The sequence below is a fragment of the Rana temporaria genome, chromosome 1 (genome assembly GCF_905171775.1).
Source record: "Rana temporaria chromosome 1, aRanTem1.1, whole genome shotgun sequence".
Classification (NCBI taxonomy): Eukaryota; Metazoa; Chordata; class Amphibia; order Anura; family Ranidae; genus Rana; species Rana temporaria.
In genome coordinates this window covers 261,580,672-261,598,053 of record NC_053489.1, presented here as the reverse complement: position 1 = coordinate 261,598,053, position 17,382 = coordinate 261,580,672, and the positions used below count along the sequence as shown (strand labels likewise).

At 44.2% G+C, this 17,382-nt stretch overlaps 1 protein-coding gene across 3 annotated transcripts in view; it reads right to left on the bottom strand.

The window, feature by feature from the left end:
• SEMA4D (semaphorin 4D) overlaps window positions 1-17,382 on the bottom strand; it is a 137,279-nt gene that overhangs the window by 72,166 nt on the left and 47,731 nt on the right. For all 3 annotated transcript variants that reach the window (XM_040355038.1, XM_040355046.1, XM_040355027.1), the window contains exon 2: window positions 4,515-4,591. The gene's annotated coding sequence lies outside the window, so the exon portion shown is untranslated. The remainder of the gene's footprint in view (window positions 1-4,514; window positions 4,592-17,382) is intronic.

Here is a 17,382-nt window from a genome sequence, read left to right as displayed (position 1 = left end):
TTACTATTAAATGATCTAGTACAATTTCATTTTACTTTTATTCCTCTAAGCGAGAAGGGAATGTGTCAAAGTCTGCCATGTAACAGCGAGACTGAAATCTGGTACATGCATATTAAACACTAGCTGGCTGAGCTGGTCTTTGTCCCCAATTTCTATGCAGGTCAATGTCTCACATTTCTCCAGCATCCATTTGGCAGGACATTTATCATTCTCTTTCCCGAACAATTGTACTCCGATACCAACAAGCACGGGGAAACAAAGGCGGACTAAATCTGGGCTGCCATCTCTCGTACAGATTGTTGCTAGGAAACCTTTCAACTCTTAAGCAGCTTGTTGATGCTCATCATTTATTAAACTGCAAGTAGTGAAAGTGGATGGACAAATAAGTGCATGCAAATGAGAAAATAAAATGTATGCAATTCACACATAACATACTGGGACTGGACCAAATCATGAACATATTTATAGAAAGAAAAACAGAGGATTATGTACAACAATAAAGGACTGGTACGTGAATATTAACCACTTGTCTAATGGGCACTTTAACCCCCTTCATGCCCAAGCCAAAATTTCAGCTGTCGCACTTTGAATGACAATTGCGAGGTCTTGCAACACTGTACCCAAACAACATTTTGTATCATTTTTTTTTACACAAATAGAGCTTTGTTTTGGTGGAATTTAAAGCGGAGCTCCACCCTAAAGTGGAACTCACGCTGATCGGAACCCTCCCCCCCTCCGGTGTCACATTTGACACCTTTCAGGGGGGAGGGGGTGCAGATACCTGTCTAAAGACAGGTATTTGCACCCACTTCCGGCCACACAGTTTTCGGGAAAACTGCGGGCATGACGTCACCTCCCGTCCTCCCCCCGTTGTGCTCTGGGAACACTTGGCTCCCAGAGCACAGCGGGAGCCAATCAGCGGCGCTGCGCGACTCGCGCATGCGCTGTAGGGAACCGGGTAGTGAAGCCGGAGCGATTCACTTCCTGGTTCCCTCACTGAGGATGGCGGGGGGGAGCAGCAGAGTGACGAGCGATCGCTCGTCCTCTGCTGCGGACGGCGCTGGACTCCAGGACAGGTAAGTGTCCTAATATTAAAAGTCAGCAGTTGCAGTATCTGTAGCTGCTGGCTTTTAATATTTTTTTTTCATGGCACATCCCCTTTAATCACTACTAGGTTATTGTTTGCTAAACACATAAATACCAAAAATATTGAGAAAACAAAAAAACAAAAAACACTTTTTTTAATAAAATTTTGCAAACAGGGAATTTTTCTTTTTCAATAATGGGGTAGATTCAGGTACCTGCGCTTTATGTTACGGCGGCGCAGCGTATTGTATTTACGCTACGCCGCCGTAACTTACAGGAGCAAGTGCTGTATTCACAAAGCACTTGCTCCGTAAGTCGCGGCAGCATAGCGTAATTGGGGCCGGCGTAAGCACGCGTAATTCAAATGTGGAATGGGGGGCGTGTTTTATCCCAGCGCCGTCCGTGTACATATCCCAGTGTGCATTGCTTCCAAATACGGCGCAACGACGTATTGTTTTCGACGTGAACGTAAATTACATCCAGCCCTATTCGCGAACGACTTACGCAAACGACGTAAAAAATTCAAATTTCGAAGCAGGAACGACGTCCATACTTAACATTGGCTGCGCCTCCTAATAGCAGGAGCAACGTTACGCCAAAAAAGCCTTAACGCAAACGACGTAAAAAACGAAAGCCGGGCGCACGTACATTTGTGAATCGGCATATCTAGGAAATTAGCATATTCTACGCCGACAACAACGGAAGCGCCCCTAGCGGCCAGCGTCAGAATGCACCCTAAGATACGACGGCGTAAGGGACTTATGCCAGTTGTATCTTAGGCTAAAGTCGGCGTATCTAGCTTTCTGAATACAGAAAGTAGATACGCCGGCGCAGATTTGAATTTACGCGGCGAATCTATGGATACGCCGGCGTAAATTCTCTGTGAATCTACCCCAATGTGCGCAGAGGCTGCATCGATGGCCACCGATAGTGTCACCTATCAGTGCAGCCTGATGAGAAGCCACTGATGGCGGCACTGGTGGGAACTTTTGGGACTTTACTGATAATCATGACATTGATAATCAATGCCCTTAAAAGGTAATTGTTTCCCCCCTAAATAGCTTCCTTTACCTTAGTGCAGTCCTCCTTCACTTACCTCATGCTTCCATTTTGATTTAAATGTCCTTATTTCTTCTGAGAAATCCTCACTTCCTGTTCTTCTGTCTTTAACTACATACCGTAATGTGAGGCTTTCTCCCTGGTGTGGAGTGTCGGTGCCTCCCTTGGACTACAGGAAAGTCAGGACGCCAACCAACACACAGCTCCTTTATCTGCAACGTAGAGAGGGTCCTGACTCTCCTGTAGTCCAAGAGAGGGGACGAGCAACGACACTTCACACCAGGGAGAAAGCCTTGCATTACTGTGTGTAGTTACAGACAGAAGAACAGGAAGTGAGGATTTCTCAGAAGAAATAAGGACATTTAAAAGTAAAATGGAAGGATGAGGTAAGTGAAGGAGGACTGCACTAAGGTAAAGGAAGCTATTTAGGAAAACAAAATTTGTACCTTTACAACCCCTTTAATTAAATGATTATCAGTGTACATGTCTCTTTTAGAGAAGCTGGTTATCGGCGCTCTTCTCCTCTCCTCATGCAGTCAGTGTGAGGAAAGGAATGCCGATAACCAACTTTTGTTTACCTCCACGATCACCTCTGATTGGACACAGCTGATCATGTGGTAAAGAGCCGCTGATTGGCTTTTTACCTCAATCAGTGATCGGCAGTGTCCTGGGTCATGTGACAGCTGTATATCGATTAGGAAAAAAGTACTTGGAGGTTTCCTTTTTATTAAAATAATTCCAACAGCATCATCCATATACAGAAATAGAAGGGATACTCTAAATGAAACAGTGTGTGTTTAGTATCATTTTAAGAGCCTGGTATTTTTGCAGCAGGGAACCTAGGAGTGAGCAGCACTGGGGTGGGCATGTTGGATAGCTAAAAGGAATAGATCGTCCCTGGAGACACAAGGGGTAAACGTATGTGGACTCCTCCTGTCACCATCACTACAGAAACATTTAATTGTGCGTGTAAAACAAAACATTTTCTTTAACTTTCCTTTGACTTTGTGGGCAAATTACTTCATTCAAATGCATCAACACTATGGGGGTTATTTACGAAAGGCAAATACACTTTGCACTGAAAGTGCAGTTGCTGTAGATCCGAGGGGGACATGCAAGGAAAATAAAAAACAGCATTTTAGCTTGCACGTGATTGGTTGATAAAATCAGCAGAGCTTCCCCTCATTTTAGAACTTTCAGTGCACTCACAAGTGCAAAGTGGATTTGTCTTTTGTAAATAACCCCCTTTTTCATTAAAGCAGAGCTTCACGTGATCCTGGGAACTACTTTACTCCCTGCATGTGGAAATGGCCTTTTCTATTTTTTAGTGCTGTCAGTTAAACGTGTTATTAACGGCGTTAACACAAACCCATTTTAACGCCGTAAATTTTTTTATCGCGCGATTAACGAGGTTCACCCTTTAAAACATTTTTTTTTTTCAGCACGTACCTCTTAACCCTTTCACGCCGACGGGACGCATATATGCGTCCTCGGCGTTCGGGGGTTATCATCCCGGTACCGTTGTTTAGAGCGGGCGATCGGCTATCCAAACATAACAACCGATGCGGCTAAAAGCCGCTCGGTTGTTATGCCGGAGGAGCGGGAGGGGACATCCCCCCCTCCCGCCGCCTTTCGCCGCTCTGACCGGGCCCTCCCGTCCCACCGGGAGACCCGATCCTCCATCCGCCGCGTTCTGTGTTCAGGCGGAGACTGACACTAAGCCGTAAAAGGCTTTGATTCAGTCTCCGCATTGAAACCACGGAAGTGGCGCCGGATTTAAAAAAGTACACAGTATTCAGAATCGCCGTTTTCGGCGATCTGAATACTTTGAAGTGCAAAGGAGGGCTCGGAGGTCTTTTAGACCCCGATCCCTCTATAAAGAGTACCTGTCACCACCTATTGCTGTCACAAGGGATGTTTACATTCCTTGTGACAGCAATAAAAGTGATCAAAATGTAAAAAAATAAAAAAACACAATTATAAAAAAAAAAAAAAAAAATAAAAAAACAAAAAAAAAAAAAAATGTTTTAAAGGGTGAACCTCCTTAATCGCGCGATTAATCGTGAGTTAACTATGACATTAATGCGATTAATCGCGATTAGAAATTTTAATCGCTTGACAGCACTACTATTTTTTCTAAAAAGGTAGGTGAAGTTTCGCTTAAACTTTGCCAACCTATCCTAAACCTGTAAGTATAGCACTTTATAGAGAAAACTCTAGACTGCCCTTTACTGGACCTTTCAGGCTGATGGTATCCTGATCATGTTGCACTCTGCAGACAACAGTCTGCACAAACTCTGGCTAACGTGACAAGTATGTGGCAGGAGGTTTTACCAATCAGTAAAGCAAGAGAAAAAAAACACACAGACCTGCTTATTACCCCCATGCGTTTTCTTTAGGATATAAAGTTCGATGCGCTTTCACTTCTTAACGATTCACTGTTGACCTGCAAAAGGAAGAAAAACAAGCCAGGGATTTAATTAGCGTGGGGCAAACTTGGCACATAACACACAACAGCATGCAGATAAACAGCAGTGTTTTACTGTTTAGTAACATATTTGTTAATCATCAGACAGAAATGGCATTAACCTGCTACATGCCTTGGGAAGATGCCAAAAGATAATCTCTGCTGGTAGCTGAAGACTTCACAGAGGAATGGATGCATTAAAAGACTTAAAAGGGCCTCCTAAATAGCTGCTGCTCTTAACCACTTGTTGTACTCCGTCCTTTTATGTGTTTAAGATGAATGAAGCCCATTGAATTCACGGATTATTGGATGACAGCTCTAAATGACTGCAAATACATCAAGAACAAACCCAGAATCTAAGACTGGAAAAATGGCCCTCTCTTGTAATGAATAGCTGGAGAGGAATCCCTTACCTGTTATGGAGTCACCCCTCACTAGCTGACCTGGCAGGAGGTCATTGCCCCGTGTTTCAGGTCAGAGGAAGCCATTGTATTAGTGAGTTGAAGTCTCTGCCCTAGTCACCCTGCTGCCACCAGCAGAAGCACCTCTGTGAGGCTGGACCTAACCCGATTTGGGCAAGTCACATGGGCATAAGATGAAGGTTAGAAATTCAACAACTCATGATCATTGCCTTGGCGACGCCCGTCACGCTCTACTGGCAAGGGTTTTTAGGCAAGCAGCTTGGCCTTCTTTTCCCCATGCATAGATTCTTACTTGTGACTGTACTATTGTTTTGGCTAATTGTACAGTTACTGATTAATTGTTAATCAACATTACAGATGTTCTCCTGATGAAGCAGCATTAGCCAGCGAAACTAGTTGAGATGCTTTCCGTAACCCTCAATCCCACTGTGATTTTCCCCTCTTATACTATATTATACTGGTGATATATATGGTTTGTCACTATGCTTTTAAATTGTACATGATTATGTGTGTTTTATTGATTTTTGTATTAATACATATTCTATCTATATTTCTTTATATATGTTTCTACACTTGACTTGCTTATCTGTACCGTAATAGTCCAATTGCCCCCTCCCTTTGGTCTTTTGGTTTGGGGACCAAAACTTAGAATTCTTTACATCCATGATCATTAAAGCGGAGCTCCACAGTAAAGTGGAACTTCCGCTCATCAGATTCCGCCCCCCTCCGGTGCCACAATTGGCACCGGAGGGGGGACAGGATGCCTGTCTTTGACAGGTATCCTTCCCCTCATCCGGGAGTCCGGCCGCGGACGTGATGTCACCGCGGGGCTCCCTCCTCCTCCCCTGGCAGCCGGACTAATGGGAGAGAGGAGCGGGGCCTTGCGCATGCGCAGTAGGGTTCCCGGCGTGAAGCCGAAATGCTACACTGCCGGGTTCCCTTACCTGCAATGGCGGCGGCAGTGTAGCCTTTTGACTTCACGCCGGGAACCCTACTGCCGACATTGAGGGACAGCAGGACAGGTAACTGACCATTTATTAAAAGCCAGCAGCTGCAGTTCGTGTAGATGCTGGTTTTTAATTTATTTTTTTCCCGGACCCGCTCTTTAAGTAATAATATTAATATATGCACAGGGCAAAGAGTAGGCAGACACCCCAGAGTCAGCCTAATTTCACAGATGCAATAGAAATACCCCAACATTTCATATTCTTGATATGTGTCTGTTGCACCACTTACTTGTATTAAAAAAAATATCCTGTTCTCTTTGCATTGTTTCCCTCGTGTGAAATCCCTGGTGATCCTGCCACACCCCCTGCTTTCTTACTGCAAAGTAACCTCACCAGGGCATGGAAGCACATATATCCCAGCTTGGTTCGTTTTCTTCTTTGCATTCTAATTGGGCATACTGTACTCCAAGGGTCAGGCATCTGCTGACAGAAACCTCCCACCCACCGCCTGCCTGGTGCAGCGATTTACTGGGAAGATCAGTGCACTGCTGTTTCTCTGCCTCCTGCTTAAACACCCCCTGTAGTCTCCACTTTTCTAAACCTTTTATGCAGCTGAGAACAGAGGTCATGTGATCACTTGTAAAAAAAAAAAAAAAAAAAAGGAGAAAAATATTTATATATTTTGAATATATACGTCATCGCGGCTTGGCCAGTGACACAGCCGGAGTCTGCGACCTCAGAAGGAAGACCAGGTGAAGACGGGAGTGTCTGCAGCAGTGACAGCTCGGCGCTGGAAGGGCTTAGTTTTAAGGCAAGTTTAACATAATGTGCTAGTATTCAATGCATACTAGCACATTATGGCTTTACCTTTCAGGGTGCAAAAAAAAAAAGAAAAAAAACGCCCAGTGGTTTATTGCCGCTTTAAGATACTGACTTACCCCTTTTACAACAAGGAGCTGGAGACACACCCATAGCCATACAATCATTACACTATATGGAAAAGATCGTAAACCTTTAGGGCTCATCACACCAGCCCACATACTAAAAATTATTATACACTGGTGTATGTTGTGTAAAGAAAATAAGGGGCAGTGCAATTGGTGGTTACAACACACTGCACGGTTTACTTTTTTGTTTAAACCTTATTAAAAAGTGTCACAAAAGGACAATCAAAACTATGCATTGCAACATGCTGCGGTGCATTGCACTGCAGAAAAATGCAAAGCTGCTCCTCAACACAGCGTTTTATAGTTTGAACAGGACACATAGCTACTATTTGTTTTCTATATACCTTTACGTTGAGCCTGTGTTGATCTATGCAGATCATCACAGCTCAATGGGGATGGTGAGAATGATCTCTTTAAATCCGTCATTGCAGTATTTCAAGGGACAATGGACAGGTTTCTGGTGAGCACAAATATAAAGGTAACACACCAATAACATGGGTATCAATCCCCAAGAAAACTTAACAGAACAAACGGTTATTGAATTCCATCATATAGCCCAGGGGTCTCCAAACTGTAGCCCGCAGGGGCCGGATGCGGCCCTTTACTTTTTCTGGCCCTTGAGGCACTATTCTTTCCACTGGTACAAGTCACTATTCCTTCCAATGACACCAAAGACAGGGCACTATTCCCCCACTGACAACAACAATGGGGTACTATTCCCCCCACTAACAATGGGGTTCTATTCCCCCCCACTAACAATGGGGTTCTATTCCCCCTACTGACAACAATGGGGTACTATCCCCTCCCCCACTAACAATGGGGTACTATCCCCCCCCCCAACAATGGGGTACTATTCCCCCCCCCCCCAACAATGGGGTTCTATTCCGCCTACTAACAATGGGGTACTATTCCCCCCCCCACTAACAATGGGGTACTATTCCCCCCCACACTAACAATGGGGTACTATTCCCCCCCCACTAACAATGGGGTTCTACTCCCCCCCACTAACAATGGGGCACTATCCCCCCCCCACTAACAATGCGGCACTATTCCCCCCCATTGACAACAATGGGGTACTATTCCTCCCACTGGCAACAATGGGGTACTATTCCTCCCACTGGCAACAATGGGGTACTATTCCTCCCACTGGCAACAATGGGGTACTATTCCTCCCACTGGCAACAATGGGGTACTATTCCTCCCACTGGCACATATGATAGGGTATTATTCCTCCCAATGACACCACAGATGGGGCACTTGTCCTTCCACCGACACCAATAACGGGGCAACTATTCCTCCCACTGACAACAATGGTATAATTTTTTTTACTCCCACTGATCCATCAAACCTACTGCATGGTTTATTCCCACTGATGCCAGGGCATTTTTTACTCCCACTGTCCACAATCCGGGCCCCCTAAAGCTTGAAGGGCAATAAACTGTCCCTTTGTTTCAAAAGTTTGGAGACCCCTCCTCTAGTCCCTAATCTCAGCCTGTATTCAGGACTGGAGTTAGACACTCCTGATCTGAAAATGGAGGTCCAATTACACCTTTGTATGTATGGGATTTGTGTGAAAGCTTTCTATATTATTAGCCAGATTCACAAAGAGTAGATACGCCGACGTAACAAGGAATCTGCGCCGTCGTAAGTTTCAGTGTATGCTCAAACTGAGATACACTTAAAACTTAGCTAAGATACGACGGCCTGCGTCGTCGTATCTTAGGGTGCAATTTTTTCCGCTGGCCGCTAGGTGGCGCTTCTGTCGAGTTCGGCGTAGAATATGTAAATGACTAGATACGCCGATTCACGAACGTACGTGCGCCTGTCGCAGTAAAGATACGCCGTTTACGTAAGGCGTTTTCCGGCGTAAAGTTAGTCGAACAAATAGCTGGCCTAGTCAATGTTAAGTATGGCCGTCGTTCCCACGCCAAAATTTGAAACGTTTACGTCGTTTGCGCAAGTCGTCTGTGAATGGGGCTGGACGTAATTTACGTTCACGTCTAAACCAATACGTCCTTGCTGCGTACTTTGGAGCAATGCACACTGGGATATGTATACGGACGGCGCATGCGCCGCTCGTAAAAAACATCAATCACGTTGGGTCACCAATCATTTACATAAAACATGCCCCCATCCTCATTTGAATTAGGCGCGCTTACGCTGGCCCAATTTACGCTACGCCGCCGTAACTTAGGAGGCAAGTGCTTTGCGAATACAGCACTTGCCTCTCTGACTTACGGCGGCGAAGCGTAAATACGATACGCTACGCCGCCTGAAAGATGCGTCGCCGTACCTGAATCTGGCTATATGTGCCTGCATGTGAAAGACGAGCACAGCAGATGCTGCAGAGTGCTGCAGGTTACATGCATACATATACATTGTACAGGAACGTGGCAGCTATAGCGAGGAAATGCTACTACTGGTCTGAAACATGTTACTCCAGGTCATAAAATCTTTATTGCTGGCAGACACTATTACAGAGAGCTGGGTATTTCATAACAAAACACATGCTGACATGCAAAACCACACTCACTGTAGTGTCCGCATGAAAGCTTATTAGGTGAAATGTTCAGCCGAGAGCACAGAACATTCTCAATTATCCTCAGTTTTACAAACAATTATCCACAGCTTAAGAAAGACAGCTGTCCTACATACAGATCACTTAAACCAGCCATAGACAGGATGGTGGCCAGATATTACAGAATACACCCAAAAAAAGATGGTTCCCTGGATTGTATACAAAAAGAACAGACAGAACAAAGGTCTATTGGCTGAAAATTTCCAACTCGTCTGAAATAACCTTCCCCAGTACATTGTGCTTGTATAATGACCCATGCTACAATAAGATGTAGTCGGTGTCAATAAAAAAAAGAGCTTTCAGAAAACCAGATGAGCTCACAAATCCTTACATTTTCCGGAAGTTCACATTTTCTCTTTGAATAATTAACTTTCAATATACTGTATTTGCAGCCATTTTTCATGGCGTCTACAAAAGGTCAAAAGGTTCAAATCCAACCATGCCGCCACCTGCCTGGAGTTTGCATGTTCTCCCTCGGCCTGCGTGGGTCTCCTCCAGGTACTCTGGTTTCCTCCCACACTCCAAAGACATTCTGGTAAATTAAAAGTGGTTGTAAAGGTTCCGCTATTTTTTTTTTTTAAATAATAAACATGTCATACTTGCCTCCACTGTGCAGTTTGTTTTGCACAGAGTGGCCCCGATCGTCCTATTCTAGGGTCCCACGGCGGCTCTCCCACGAGAGCTAACCCCCCTCTGGGAAGCGGTCTCCCGAGAGGGTTACCTTGGGGACGCACTCACGTGCCATACAATCGGCGTCCATAGATGCCAATTGTATGACTCCCCCCCCCCCCCGGCTGCCGCGTCATTGGATTTGATTGACAGCAGCGGGAGCCAATGGCTGCGCTGCAATCAATTATCCAATGAAGAGCCAACAAGACCTTGGGGAAAGCAAAGCGGGATTGTGCCCACAGAAATTCGGGGCTCAAGTAAGTAAAATGGGGGCTGGGGTTGGTGACTGCAAGTTTTTTTTTTACCTTAATGCATAGGATGCATCAAGGTGAAAAAACACGAACCTTTACAACCCCTTTAATTGGCCCTACAATGTGTGTATACATGCGAGTTAGGGCCCTTCGATTGCAAGCTCCTTTAGAGCAGGGACTGATGTGATGTACAGTATCTCACAAAAGAGTACACCCCTCACATTTTTGTAAATATTTTATTACATCTTTTCATGTGACAACACTGAAGAAATTACACTTTGCTACAATGTAAAGTAGAGAGTGTACAGCTTGTATAACAGTGCAAATTTGCTGCTTCCTCAAAAAACTTCAACATGCAGCTATTAATGTCTAAACCACTGAAAAAAAAAAAAAAAAAAAGAAAAGTACACCCCCAAGTGAAAATGTCCAAATTGGGCACAATTAGCCATTTTCCCTCCCCGGTGTCATGTGACTCGTTACAAGGACTCAGGTGTGAATGGGGAGCAGGTGTGTTAAATTTGGTGTTCTCTCTCTCTCACACTGGTCACTGAAAGTTCAACATGGCACCTCATGGCAAAGAACTCTCTGAGGATATATAAAAAAAAAAAGAGAAAGAAAGAAAGAATTGTTGCTCTACATGGTCGACCAAAGAAGTTGAGTGCACGTGCTCAGCGTCATATTCAGATGTTGTCTTTGGGAAATAGATGTATTAATGCTGCCAGCATTGCTGCAGAAGTTGAAGGGGTGGTGGGTCAGCCTGTCAGTGCTCAGACCATACGCAGCACACTGCATTAAATTGTTCTGCATGGCTGTTGTCTCAGAAGGAAGCCTCTTCTAAAGATGATGCACAGGAAAGCCTGACTGAAGCCGAGCATGATCCCCTCCCTTCGGAGACTGGGTGCAGTATTCCAACATGATAACGACCCCAAACACACCTCCAAGATAACCACTTCCTTGCTAAAGAAGCTGAGGGTAAGGGTGATGGACTGGTCAAGTATCTCCCTAGACCTAAACCCTATTGAGCATCTGTGGGGCATCCTCAAATGGAAGGTGGGGGAGCGCAAGGTCTCTATCATCCACCAACTCCATGATGTCGTCATGAAGGAGTGGAAGAGGAATCCAGTGGCAACCTGTGAAGCTCTGGTGAACTCCATGCCCAAGAGGGTTAAGGCAGTGCTAGAAAATAATGATGGTCACACAAAATATTGACACTTTGGGCCCAATTTGGACATTTTCACTTAGGGGTTGCCAGCGGTTTAGACATTAATGGCTGTGTTGAGTTATTTTGAGGGGACAGCAAATGTACACTGTTATACAAGATGTACACTCACTACTTTACATTGTAGCAAAGTGTCATGTCTTCAGTGTTGTCACATGAAAAGCTATAATACATTTTTTTTTTTAAATGTGAGGGGTGTACTCACTTTTGTGAGATATTGTATCTGTAAAGTGCTGCGTAAATTGATGGTATTTCAGTTGATCAGGTCATGAAACTACACGGTGGAAACAGAAATGCACCGATAACTAGCAATTGTTACTTATGACCAAGGATGAGCTCTGGCATGTTCGCATGGTACACATGCAGAGCCCGCCAGGAAGTGTACACGGCGCTGCGCTAATCACAGCCAGGGAGACATTGTCCCGATGCTCGGCTGCAGAGATCGCGAAATGTCTCCCTGGCGGGCTCTGCACGTGTACCATGCGAACACGCCAGAGCTCATCCTTACTTATGACTGTATCTTAACTATTAAATGAAATCCGCTTCCCACGTTATCTACAGATCGCTGGAAAGAATCGGAAGAGATCATTTGGAAAATAACTCATTAATTGAAGCGTGTATGACCATCATAAGAGGCGGGATTTTCCCTCTTGGACAGCCACCAATGAAACAGGTTTTGCCTCTAGAATATTTCCCCTCACCTCCCTTCCCCTTGTGTTCCCCCCCCCCCCCCCCCTGAAATTCTGTCTCAGTGACAATGGCCACAGGGACAAATAAAGAGTGAACCTGCCCAGCAGGGACACCGGCAGCACTAAAAACTTGAGCAGGGAAGCATTAGACCCCCTATATAAAACCAAAGAAGACGTTCTAGCAACACATACACTTTAAAGGCTCGCTCACACTAGCTGTTGGGGGTTAGTAAAGCCCTATGGTTGAGATGCACTTTTACTGCCCCCAACCATTCCGGAGGAGTTAATAGAACGTCTTCTTACCGCCTGTCAAATGCTCTCCAAAGAGCGTTTCCTATGCAGATTGCTCTCCAGAGACCAAACGCTAGGGGGAACGAGCCCCGAGGGCCTTTTCACACCAGACCAGTAGCATTAAACACACATGCACTTGTCATGTGCTGGAATGTATTTTTCCATGTGTATAGCAGTGTTTGTTTTTGTTTTCTTGGCTATGCTTTATTTCAAAGAGTCTGTACAGGCAGACAATTTTTCATCTTAATGCATTAAAAACCTGCTGTGTGCAGCAGCCCCACCAATACTTACCTGAGCCCATCTCGATCCAGCGATGTTGCATGAGACACACGGCTCCCCTTCTCATTGCCTGAGACAGCAGTGTGGCGCTGTTGGCTCCCGCTGCTGTCAATCAAAGTCAGTGGGCCAATGAGGAGAGAAAGAGGGCAGGGGTGGGCTGCAGGTCTGTGTCTGAATGGACACAGGGAGCTGTGGGGGCACTCAACAGGAGGGAGGGTCCAGGAGCACCGGCGAGGGGGGACCCAAAAAGAGGAGGATCTGGGCTGCACAGAGCAGGCAAGTTTAACATGTTTTTTCTTTTTTTGTTTAAAAATTACAAACAAGACTTTAGTATCAGTTTAACCACTTCAAGGTTTTACCCCCTTCAAGATTAGGCTATTTTTTGGCGATACAGCACTGCGATACTTTAACTGACAATTGCACAAAGTGCTAAAGTTGTACCCAAATAACACTGATGTTCTTTTTTCCCCCACAAATAGAGATTTCTTTTGGTGGTATTTGATCATCTGTGTTTTGTTTTTTTGTTTTTTATAGTGCAAAAAAATAAAAAAGTCAATTTTGAAAAAAAAAAAATAAGTTTACTTTCTGCTATAAAACATATGCAATAAAAAAAATGTATATATATATATATATATATATATATATATATATATATATATATATATATATAAAAGTCTTCATCAATTTAGGCCATTCTGCTACATATTTTTGGTAAAAAGAAATCCCAATAAGCGTATATATATTGGTTTGCGCAAAAGTTTTAGCATCTACAAAACTATGGGATATTTGCATGGAATTTTTATTTAAATTTTTTTTTTTACAAGTAATGGCTGCAATCAGCAATTTTTAGCGGGACTGCGACATTGCGGAGGACAAAATCGGACACCTGACACTTTTTTGTGAACTAGTGACATTATTACAGTGATCAGTGCTCAAAATATGCACTGTTACTGTACTGATGACATTGGCAGGGAAGGGGGTTAACACCAAGGGCAAGCAAAGGATTACATGTGTCCCTGGGGGGTGGACTCACAGGATGAACACAGAGCCCAGTATGCTTGCTTAGCAGGAACAGAAGATCTGTGTCCTTCCCTGTCAGAATGGGGATCTGCTTTGTTTACATAGGCAGATCCCGGTTCTGCCTCTCTGTGTAGCGATCGTGGGTGGCCACCGTCTGCCGGACACGCTGATTGGCTCCCCCTCTGGCCAATCAGTGGCTCCTCCTCTGAATAGAATGCATTCAGGTGAGAAACCTCAAGGGTTTACAAACCCTTTAAATCAAGACAAGTACACACTATAAAAGGGATATGCTTTGTTCATATTTCATGTCTGAGGTTTTACAACCACTATATATATATATATATATATATATATATATATATATATATATATATATATATATATATATATATATATATATATATATATATATATATTTCACACACACACACACACACATACACACATATACATACCTTGTACTTTTTTCAGCACAAATAGTGAATGGTGTGAACTATCCTAGCTGTAAAACATGAGCCCTTTAAATAAATGTAAAAAGCAAAGCTACAGACAATGATGTCAGTGTGGAGCTGAATAAAGCACACAATCTATGCGGCTTGCAAGGGAGCAATTTATCGATCGTCAGAGACGCTCCACAGGGTAAAACAGAGGTATCCTAGCAACCAGCCAGCCGGGGTTATTGACCGGTCCATGTAGCGTGCATGATGGGTAATACAGATGATATGACAGCCAAGGCACTAGCGAGGCGGTGAACCTACATACATTACAGGCAATGTGTAATGGAGTAGAAGTGATCCAGCCATGGATAATGAGCGCTTCTCTAGGGTTACCACGCCGTCCTGTCTGACTTGCACAATCCACATGTGACATTCCGATTTTGTTACTTACTCACGTAGAAAATTCAGTAATGTCATTTCAGAAATATTATTTACTGGCATGTGATAAATCTGACGGCAAAAGAAAACAAAAAGCTACAGTACTCTAGATACTGGATGTCCATTATCTGATAGGAAAATCCAAGTAGTCCACACATTGTTATGCTGCAATCAGGATCATCTGGGTGCATTTTATAGATTACTCATACACAGATGGAGTATTTACACATCGCCTCCTGACATGTGAGCAGTACCATGCACACGCTCTAAGGGGAAGGTGAATGCGGTGTGTTCAATGAGGCAGCATATGCCGCAAAAGTGAGGAGCAAACAGGATTTTGCAGCCGCAAGTCATCTCTTAAAGTGGAACTCCAGCAAGAAAATAAAAATGGCATTTAGTCTGCGCCATGTAACAGGTTTTGTAATTGTAACATTATCCACAATCCTTACTGTGTACCAACCTCCATCTTTTAAAACTTTTGGCAACCATTTGTCCATTCTTTGTCACATCACGTGCTGCCAATTTCCTGCAGCCTCTTTACAGCCACTGCCTGTCTACATGCAAACACTTGACTTCAGGGCTGTATGGCATTTCTCTAGACCAGATTCCTGGCCACGATATTAGTGCAACATGCCTGTGCAATGATGATTTTTTAAGCAGCCGCTGAAATCCAATGCGAGAGGATGACAAAGCAGGTGTACAATTGGGTGACAAGGACATAGCGCTGTCACACAAATAGAGAACATACACTGTAGCTTGCTCTGCTTGCTAGGGGAGAAAGGTTTAAAACAAACAAACTAGATCAAGGTTTGATCTAGATCAGGGTTAGGGCCGAGGTCAAAGGCCAGGGGCAAAAGTCAGAATAATTTAGGAAGGGCTTTTTTCTTAAAAAGAAAGCATTTTTTTAAAATTAGTATCAGTGTTGGTGTGCTTCAGGTAGGATTTTAAAAAATTTATTTTTTTGTTACTTGCTGTAAAATCTCTTTCTCCAATTTCATTGACAGATGTAGCCCTCTCCTAAATCTGGACTATTGGGTTATATCACCACCTACAGGAGTAGAACACTAGAAAAAAAAGGGGAGGGGGGCACCACCTATGGGCAGTCTCTTATGGCATAAAACCCCCGCTCTCCGCTATAGGCAATCCAGTCTGTAACAAAGCAGTGTCAGAATTATAAATGCCAACAGGGGGGTGGGTGCTGTGTCCGTCAATGAACTCATAGAAAGGGATTTTACAGTAACAAAAAAAAATCCCATTTTCTCTTTCGTTCATTGACAAACACAGCGCTCTCCTGAATATGGACCATTGGGATGTCCCAAAGCAGTGCCTCAACGAGGGGTGGGCAAACTTAAAAGGCAACTGGAGCAACCAGGCAAACATGCCACCACCCAAAAACCCTCAAAAAGGGGAAAACCAGGAACCTTAAAAACAGCAGCACGCAAAACCTTGCAACCAACACAGACACACGAAGATGCAAACACAGCAACTGGTAAACGTGTGCACAGACGACCACGTAGTTGCCCCACAAACCTGAAACACTGATGCCAGAAAGCACAAGGGCACCAAGAGCCTTGGTGAAACAAGCTAAGGGGTGGTGGTGGGGGGGGGGGGGGTAAGGAGTCCACCCCGACAAGCATCTCTTGTAGTCAACGGGAAGCATGGACAGAAATTCCATCAAGCCAGCCCTAGGACCATGCATGAGTATAAAAGGAATTCCACTCACCACATGAGGTTGCAGTGAACAAGCAAACATGAACCCCCCAGACCACCACCACCAGGAGGGCAACGCAACCTCCAAAAAGGTATAATGGCCTCGGACACAAGGGAGACAGGACACTGTTCTCAGGCTCTGAAACTGTGCGATTTCAGATGAAGTTGCACGATTTCACGGCTGCATTCAACGCGAGCGAGCGCTAAAAGCTTCAACAAAGCTTGCCAAAAGCTCTGCCAACGCTTGTTATTTACATTGCTCTTGCTGAAGCCTGTGTGAAAATAATATTTTTGACTGTTAAAATGCAAAAAAATATTTAAAAAGAGACACCATCACCTTGTTCATGCAGGAAAAGTGAGTGCCCCCCATAAACGGCATCCCTAACCCTTATAGTCATGAATATACTAGCACTCATCAGGGAGAAAGACGAACCCATCAGCAAGTTTTTGGGCAGAAGGAAACGGACAAATACCAATTCCATGGTTTCCTGGTGGGTATGGAACCATGGTGCCCTCTGCAGTAATGCCAGCACAAGATAAAGCCTGCATGGGTAAGTTCAGCAGAATACTCTTCTCTGCACCTCTGATGCACCTCTGATGCATGACAGTCCGTTTTCAATAATAATAAATATTCATCAGCGGCAGCCCATTTCCTATGAAAACTTTTGCCTTTATCTTCTGTACCGATACCATCTCAGATTTTCATTATCACTCCCTACAAGCAATGACACATTTATGACACATTTATCCAAAAGAAAAAAGTTTTCAATGCCTGCAGAGTAACTGGGTCAAATCTCTCCGCAGCCAGCCTGCCAAAGCTAATACCTTTACAGTTTGTTAAACAGGCTAAACTATGCAAGCCCTCATTCAACC